The sequence below is a fragment of the Nycticebus coucang genome, chromosome 1 (genome assembly GCF_027406575.1).
Source record: "Nycticebus coucang isolate mNycCou1 chromosome 1, mNycCou1.pri, whole genome shotgun sequence".
Classification (NCBI taxonomy): domain Eukaryota; kingdom Metazoa; phylum Chordata; class Mammalia; order Primates; family Lorisidae; genus Nycticebus; species Nycticebus coucang.
The window spans coordinates 79,527,039-79,536,672 of NC_069780.1; the positions used below are offsets into that span (position 1 = coordinate 79,527,039).

General features: G+C 45.3%; 1 pseudogene; it reads left to right on the forward strand.

The window, feature by feature from the left end:
* Window positions 1-7,818: 7,818 nt before the first annotated feature.
* Window positions 7,819-9,028, forward strand: LOC128589471 (POC1 centriolar protein homolog A-like; annotated as a pseudogene).
* The last annotated feature ends 606 nt before the right edge of the window (window positions 9,029-9,634 follow it).

Consider the following 9,634-nt stretch of genomic DNA (forward strand, 5'->3'; position numbering starts at 1 on the left):
CCTTTAGAGTTGAGAGCTATGTCCCTGTCATTGAATCTGGGTAGGCATGAGACTGCTTCAAACAATAGAGTGCATTAAAAATGGCTGTTTGCAGCTACCGTGCCTATAGCATAAAAGGTCATGCAGCTTATGCCTTGTTTCCTAAAACACATCCTCATGGAGCCTGGAGCTGCCTTATGAGAACTCCAGCTACCCTGAGAACACTGCCTTACAAAGTCCTCCCAGAGGCATTCCCGCTGAGCACAACTGGCAACCCAGGCCCAGATATTCACGTGAAGTAGCCTCTGGATGACTCCAGTCCCAGGCATTTGGTCTTCCCAGATGAGGGCCCAGATGTCATAGAGCCTTTCCCATCAGTCCCTGTCTGAAGCCTGAAATATAGAATCCACAAGCAGAAGATGATTGTTGTTTTACACTGCTATGTCTTGAAGGGGCATTTGTTATACCAAATAATTAATGAAAACAGTTCCTCATCACCCTCTGGGGTGACCAAGGAGATTTATTAACATCCTTATAAACTGGGGTAGTACCTGTGGCTCAAAGGAGTAGAGTACCGGCCCCATATGCCGGAGGTGGTGGGTTCAAACCCAGCCCAGCCAAAAACTGCAAAAAAAAAAAATATATATATATATATATATATATATATATCCATATCCTTATAAACTCATTAATTTAAAAATATTTCACGATTTTAATCTGTGAATTCATCATTTTTTTCTTTTTTTGTTTTTGAGACAGTCTCACTATGTTGCCCTCCATAGAGTGCTATGGCATCAACAGCTCACAGCAACCTCAAACTCTTGGGCTTAAGTGATTCTCTTGCCTCAGCCTCCCAAATAGCTGGGACTACAGGTGCCCGCCACAACCACCCAGCTATTTTTTTTGTTGCAGTTGTCATTGTTTTTTAGCTAGCTCAGGCCAAATTCGAACCCACCAGCCTTGGTGCATATGGCTGGCACCCTACCCACTGAGCTACAGGTACGGCCTCCCATTCCCTTTTGATTGTGCTCCCATAGTTTGGCCTCAGTGTGGAGTTCTGTGCCCTAAGGGTACCCTGGCTGGACTGCTTCATGAACTCAAAGGGGTTAAGACTGCTCTGGTCTCCTCTGAACTTACCCTGGACCCCTCACACACAACCACCACTGGGCTGGGCAGGCCCCTTCTGGCTTCAGCTGTCCTCAACTGCTCTGCCTTGCTTTCCAGGGGACACTGAATGGCTACGTCAGGGTTCTCCTGTCCTGATGTCTCATGGTCAGCAGTCTTCTGCGCAGACACTAACTATTGCACAGGCCTTGTAGGTGTTGGTGGTTTGCTCTTATTTCCTTGTAATTTGGAGTTTGTGGGCATCGCTCAACTTGCAGTTTCATTTTAAAGGTTGCCCATGGGCTTTGGTTTTGCTACTTAGTTGTTCTTTCCATTTTTGTGAGGAAATAGGCGTGATTAAAGGACAATGCTGTACCATTACTCTCTCTCCAGAATCCTTCTCAGACCACCATAGGCTCAATGAAATTCAATTTGCTTTTTGCTTTAATTCTGCTATTTGCTTTAAACTTGATCCATTTGTATTCAGCAGATAAAGGTTGAGATTGATGATCATATCAGGGATCATCAAAAAGTGCTACCTCAAAAAGTGCATGTTCTTTATCACGGTGGTTAACGAGATCTGAATGCTGTGGAGCTCTGAGTTCTTTTTTTTTTTTTAATTTATTTATTTTTATTGTTAAATCATAGCTGTGTACATTAGTGCAACCAAGGGGTACAACGTGTGGGTTTCATATACAGTCTGAAATATTCTCATCAAACTGTTCAATGTAGCCTTCATGGCATTTTCTTAGTTACTGTATGTAGGCATTTGTATTCTATTCTGCATTTAGTAAGTTTCGCCTATACCCATTCTGAGATGCACCATAGGTGTGGCCCCACCCATTACCTTCCCTCCAGCAATACCTCCCCCCTCCCTTCCCCTTCCTTGGCCCTTTCACCATAGTCTTGTGCTATAGTTGGGTTATAGCCTTCATGTGAAAGCTATAATTTAGCTTCATAGTAGAGCTGAGTACGTTGGATACTTTTTCTTCCATTCCTGAGATACTTTGCTAAGAAGAATATGTTCCAGCTCCATCCATGTAAACATGAAAGAGGTAAAGTCTCCATCTTTCTTTAAGGCTGCATAATATTCCATGGTATACATGTACCACAATTTGCTAGTCCATTTGTGGGTCAATGGACACTTGGGCTTCTTCCATGACTTAGCAATTATGAATTGGGCTGTAATAAACATTCTGGTACAAATATCTTTGTTATATTGTGACTTTTGGTCTTCTGGGTATAAACCTAGTAAAGGAATTATAGGATCGAATGGCAGGTCTATTTTTAGGTCTCTAAGTATTCTCCAAACATCCTTCCAGAAGGAACGTATTAGTGTGCATTCCCACCAGCAGTGTAGAAGTGTGCCCTTTTCTCCACATCCAAGCCAACATCTCTGGTTTTGGAATTTTGTTATGTGTGCTACTCTTACTGGGGTTAGGTGATATCTCAAAGTAGTTTTGATTTGCATTTCTCCGATGATTAAGGATGATGTGGAGCTCTGAGTTCTTTCAAATCACAATAAGCACTGGGCAATCCTCCAGACCAGCAATTCAGCAAGTCCAGCTAAGGCTTCTCACCAAGAGTTGAGCCACGCAAAGCCACGGCTCACCTCCTGTGTCTACTAAGCATCTAGCTGACAGATTGTACCTTGCTGAGAATTTACAATGGGCATGATTCTTGCAAATTTCCAGATTTTCCCTCTAATCCCACACGCTAAGTGTCTAGCATCCCATGTACTCAGAACTCTGTATAAACTCACAGCCCTCTGGACAGGAAAAACCCCAGTCTAGACTAATCTGCTCTTACTACACCATGCTTGTAATCACTCACTTTTCAGGCATTTATCAAGTGCCAACTGTATGCCAGACATATTGTGCTGCATGGTGGGAATATAAAGATAAATATGGGTCAGGCACGGTGGCTCACGCCAGTAATCCCAGCACTCTTGAAGGCTGAGGCGGGCAGATTGCTTGAGCTCAAGGTTGGAGGCCAGCCTGAGCAAGACCACATCTCTAAAAAAAATAGCCAGGTGTTGTGTTGGGCATCAGCTACTTGGGAGACTGAGGCAAGAGGATCACTTAAGCCCAGGAATTTGAGGTTGCTGTGAACTATGACACCACGGCACTCTATCCAGGGTGACAAAGTGAGACTGTCTCAAAAAAAAAGAATGTTTGATTTTTTCCTTGTTAAAATTTATTTTATTGTAGTTACTTTTTGATAATAATATTGTATTATATATGTGTAGAAACATACACATACAGATACACGCACACACCCACATACTATCCCTAGTTATTTGCTTGACGCACTTTCACAAGTCAATAAAGCAAAGCTCTTTCTTGGCCATGACTGTAGACACCTGTGAGGATTTTCATGCTCTTTCCCCCGCCATTTGCACTAATTGGAAAATACTATGGGTTTTCACATGTCTCACCATCATCATGATGTGACAAGAAGTAGGAAAAGCTGACTAGGAAAATGACTGTGGCATAAATCCCAGGCAGAATCATTTCGAACCAGATATTACAGGAGGGAAGTGCCAGGCAGTGCTTCCAGAATTCTAATGAGACTTTCAACAACCATGGCAGCATCTTTGCTGACTGAGAGATACCCAGGAAACGGCCCTGTGTGTGAGACAGCAGCATCATGAATACACCGGCCCCTGGGGATGGGTGCTGAGCAGCACATGTAATTACCCTGAGAGGTCCCCGAGGCCCACCCCCTCTAAGCTGCACCAGCAGGCTGGGCAGAGTGGAGAGCAGGGATTCTAAATCAGGCAGAAGTAATGACCTACTTGTATTCTTCATGCAGACAGAATAAGAGTGTCCGAGCTGTGCAAGAAAGGGAGAGACATTCAGTTAATCTTGGAAGCTTGTCAGCCAAGGAGCCAGAGCTGCTGGTGGTCACTGCAGCTCCTCTAGAAGTTCCCAAGAGCCTGCTCTTTCTATATTCCAATGCCTTGGTCCTGGTCCCTTTGTAGCCCCGGTGGGGCAGATAATCCAACAGCTGAGCAGTGTCAGGAACTATAGAATAATGAAGCAGGTAACTCCCCTCTTTATCCATTGGATCATATCTCACAACCATAAATAAAGGGCCATGCACGGTGGCTCATGCCTATAATCCTAATACTCTGGAAGGCCAAGGCTGGGGAATCTCCTGAACTCAGGAGTTTGAGACCAGCTAAAGCAACAGTGAGACTCCATCACTACTAAAAATAGAAAAAGCTAGGTGGGTGTTGTGGTGGGCACCTGTAGTCCCAGCTACTCAGGAGGCTGAGGTGGGAAGATCACTGGAACCCAGGAATTTGAGGTTTCTGTGAGCTTCTGATGACACCATGGCACTCTAGCCCAGGCAACAGAGTGAGACTGTCTCAAAAAAAAACCTAACTGGAGCCAGGTCCAGTGGCTCAGCCTGTAATCTCAGCACTTGGGAGGCCAAGGCAGGTGGATTGCCTGAGCGAGACTTCATCTCTAAAAATAGGCGGGCATTGTGGCAGGCACCTGTAGTCCCAGCTACTCAGGAGGCTGAGGTGGGAGGATCACTGGAACCCAGGAGTTTGGGTAACAGAGTGAGACTCTGTCTCAAAAAAAACAACTGGGGGAGTGGAGAGAGGGAAAAAGGGAGAGGGTGGGGGGGGTCACAGTGTGTGACACACCTCTTGGGGGCAGAACACAAATATAAGAGGGACTTTACCTAACAAATGCAAGTATAACCTGGTTCTTTGTACCCTCAATGATTCCCCAATAATAAAAATAAAATAAATAATAAATAAGTAAACAAACAACCCAACCCTAAATGAAGGTCTGGGAGCCTCTGAAGTCACACTCTCCAAGTGCTACTTCTCCGGGCACATGTTCCTCTCCCTCCCACTCCCCCCACACCAAGGACGCAGAGTTGCAGATGACTCATTCAATTTTCAAGAGACTGCTAGACAGAGCAGGGTGTTAACTTGGCATCAAAATTGCCAAATTACAGATAAAGAACTGCTATGTGTCTGAAAAATGGAATCTTTCTTTTTTTTTTTCTTCTTTTTATGACAAGAGTCTCTCCCTGTTAACCAGGCTGGAATGTCATGGCATCAGCCTAGCTCACAGCAACTTCAAACTCCTGGGTTCAAGTGATCCTCCTGCTTCAGCCTTTCCTGCCACAACACCCCAGAGCTAGTTTTTCTATTTTTAGTAGAAACAGGATCTTGCTGTTGCTTAGGCTGGTCTCAAACTCCTGACCTCAAGTGGTCCAGCCACCTCAGCCTCCCAGAGTGCTAGGATTACAGGCATGAGCCACTGTACCGGGCTTGAAAAATAATATCCTTCTAAGTTAAATTCTATTTCATATGTCTTGGGGAGCTTTATTTATCTATTTATTTATTTATTTATTTATTTATTTATTTATTTTTAGAGACAGAGTTTCACTTTGTCACCCTCAGTAGAGTGCTGTGGCATCACAGCTCACAGCAACCTCCAATTCCTGGGCTTAGGCGATTCTCTTGCCTCAGCCTCCCAAGTAGCTGGGACTACAGGCGCCCACCACAGTGCCAGCTATTTTTTTGCCTGGGCTGGATTCAAACCCACCACCCTCAGTATATGGGGCCTGCACCCTACTCACTGAGCTGCAGGCACTGCCCAGTATTTATTTTTTTTAATGTTTCAACAGGAGAGAGAGAGAGAGATGAGCAGTCTCAAGGGAATGATCTCTCCCGATTACCTTAAACTTTCCAAAAGAAGTGTTTGTTTTTCTGTGGATTCAGTAGCAGAGTAGACATACATGCATGGCAGGTGTTTGGCCTTGAGGATCCTCCAGGCCAGGTTGCTGGGAGAGAGCACTTTAGGAGAAAGGAAGGAAAGATCCTAGGTGGGAGGGTAAGGACCAGAGCAGGACCTGAAATGACCAGAATTAGCTGCTGTTTTTCTGGCTAAAGCAGCCCAAGGCCCTCCTGAGGGAGGAAGCTGCTTCCAGGTTCCAGGAGTAGAACACTGAATTCCAAGATGGGCAAGCGTCTGCCCCAGAACCATCCACAAGCCAGTGCTAGACAGACTCACTGAGGCAAATGTCACAAGGTCAAGTGTCCCTGGAAACAACAAAGGCTCCCTGAAGCAGAAAGCGTAAATGATCTCGTTAGCATCAGCATCTTTCTCCACCTCAGAAGTGGTTTGGGGGTTTTATTTTATCTCCTACAGTCAACTGCAATCCTTATCTGAGCAAGGGCACCCACCCCTAGCCTGTGGGTTCTGGTTGTCAGTTGGCTGCTTATCTAAAATGACAGAAGGCGTCTAAGCCGCAGAGAGTTAAGTGCCTCTTTTCTTTTAAACAAAAGCCATTGGCAGCAGAAATTTTCATTTCTCTCTTATTTTCTACAGGGCATAAATAACCATTACCATATTGTGATCATTGCTTTGACAACGAAATTTTAAATGTGCCACCAGAGGTCTTGGGTGAACTAGAGGAAAGGGTATTGCATTTATAATCTGATAAAATAAAAATAAAATCCAATAAATTAAAATCCGAACATTCAGAACGGAAAGGATTGTGGTACAATTATCTTCAGTACTTAATCTTTGTCTGCTCTTTTAAGGGATTCATCAAAATCCTCATTTACGGTGGGTTCCATTGTGCTTTTAGGATAAGAGAAAGCACAGCCAGGCTCTGATAGCAGGCCATCTGTAATGGCTTTGCCACTTACCATACTCTGGGATCTAGAGTGAGTTAAATAATCGTTTTTTGTCACACTATACTCATCTGTGCCATGTGGCCACTGCACAGAGCGGGGCTGATTACATAATTAAGGCACGGAAAACAATTAACCCAGTGCCTGGTACCGAGAAACACTCAGTAAATGTTAGCTTTTACAATCACGTTTTAATACCTCATTTTCTCCCCATTCCTTTGGACACTATCTGTTTACAGCACTTTAATGTTTTGAGTCAATTTCTGAACTTTACAAATTACTGCCAATATAAGCAATACGAACAAATAATTTTCTTATGCTTGCTGAATTAAAGGAAAAGTCTAGACCCTATAAAACATATGAAAGGGTCCTTCATCTCCTCCCCCAGGATCATCTCAAAGTGATTGTATGCTTAGTGCCTGCCTTAGAAATGCCAGTGCTGTCCCGAGCTCTGCATAGGCATTTATCCCTTCTCAGGCCATGAATGCTAACTGTGCCTTGATTTATGTTGTGCCTGAAGTGGCAGATGTAGGTGACGAGGCTTCACCAGGCTCAAAGAGGCGCAGCAGCTACAGCTCTGCTCTGATGGCACTTACTTTGTCCCTGACACCCACCAACTCACCCCCCTCCAGACTGGCCCAGTTACTAGGAGTCGGAGTGGGGAGGGGGGTAGAGTGGGCAGAGAACATTTGGGGGAAGATCACAATTAGAAGCCCCATCTCTAGAACAGCGACACCAGTGTGCTGAGAGGATCTAAGGTGTGCAGCAAATATTTCTAAAGATCATTAATTAAATTATTTTCAAAAGAAGTTCAAAGCACAGTAAGTATATTCTTGTTTTTTACTCTTTTTTTTTTAATCTACATAATTTAAGTGTGCCACAGAAGTTTAACTATAGGTTCAAGTGTGCCACAGGATTGAAAAGGTTGAAAAACACTGCTTTAGAATGTTTTGGTGTGACCATAAAGTCACAGGAACTCAATAGAATAAGTCAGTGAAAAAAACTTGTGTAAACTGTACATAAATAACACTTAGCCTTCTGGCCCCTGTGGCACCTTGGGCTCTATCATGGCTGCTCCCTGTCCGGAGGATCCCTCGCTGGAGAGGCATTTTAAGGGCCACCGAGATGCAGTTACCTGAATGGACTTCAGTCTCTACATGAAACAGCTGACCAGTGGCTCCATGGACTCGTGCCTCATGGTCTGGCACATGAAGCCCCAGTCATGTGCCTACTGCTTTCCAGGCCACCAGGACGCCGTGACCTGTGTGAACTTCTCCCCTTCTGGACACCTTGTTGCCTCAGGCTCCTGAGACAAGACTGTCTGCATCTGGGTACCCAATGTCAAAGGCGAGTCAACTGTGTTTCCTGCACACACAGCCATAGTGATGAGTGTTCACTTCTGCAGTGATGGCCAATCCCTTGTGACAGTCTCTGATGATGAGACAATCAAGGTGTGGTCAAGTCATCACCAGAAATTCCTGTTCTCCCTAAGCCAGCATATCAACTGGGTCTGCTGTGCCAAGTATTCCCCTGATATGTGGCTCATCATCTCTGCCATGACAGTCAAGCTGTGGGACAAGAACAGCTGGGAGTGTGTCTACTCATATTGCGAGCATGGAGGTTGTGTCACCTATGTGGACTTCCATCCCAGTGGTACATGCATTGCTGCTGCCGGACTGGACAGCACAGTGAAGTGTGGGACGTGCGGACCCACTGACTCTTGCAGCATTATCAGTTGCACAGCGCAGCAGTGAATGCCCACTCCTTCCACCCCTCGGGAAACTACCTGATCACAGCCTCCAGTGACTCAACCCTGAAGATCCTGGACCTGATGGAGGGCTGGCTGGTCAACACACTCCACAGGCAAGAGGGACCAGCCACCACTGTTACCTTTCCAAGAACAGGGGAGTATTTTGCTTCTGGAGCCTCTGATGAACAAGTGATGGTTTGGAAGAGTAACTTTGACATTGATTATGGAGAAGTCCTAAAAGTGCAGAGACCCCCAGCCACGCTGGCCAGCTCTGCCGGGAATCTGCCAGCAGTGGATTTCCCATCTCATCAGGCAGAGGCAAGAGTCTGGAGTCGGTGCAGAGCCAGCCCCAGGAGCCCATCAGCATGCCCCAGATGCTGACTAGCACTCTGGAGCACATCGTGGGTCAGCTGGATGTCCTCGCCCAGACAGTCTCCATCCTGGAGCAGCGGTTGACGCTGACAGAAGACAAGCTGAAGCAGTGTCTGGAGAACCAGCAGCTCATCATGCAGAGAATGACACCATGATCGGGGGAACAAGAATCAGGAGCTCGGTCAATTTTGTGGGGGGTGGTAGTAGGCCAGGGATTTGTACTGTGGACTTGGGTAAAGAAATAAATAAAGGGGATTCAACTTTTAAAAAGATAATTATCACACTTAGCATTTTAACCACTTTTAAGTACACAGTTCAGTGGGGTCAAGTACATTCATGTTGTTGTGCAGCCACCACCACCACGTTTTTCTTGGGGTTGTTAGAGACAGGGAATAAAGGATGAAGTTTTGTTAAACGAATGTCAGAAACCTATGTATGAATGTTCATCTGACCAGGAGAAAATGAGATTAACGGGTATTCAGTGGAAAACAAGCTACCCAGAGGAATTCTAAGAAACAGTGAAACTGTGACTTCAGCCCTCCCCAGTTCCTGCTGACTTCACTCCCCATTAAGGCCATAGTCATTCTGGACAGAATGAAGGAGAAATAACGTTGGGTTTTGCTTCTGGCCCTTTGCCACACTCCTTCTTATCGGCCCCATTCCCTCGTGTTCTTGACTTGAGGCCAGGCTCTCCTCAGCCTTTTATTAAGTGTTGTGCATGGCCTTAATTCCTGCTTCAATTTGCAGTGCTGGTGGTCTTT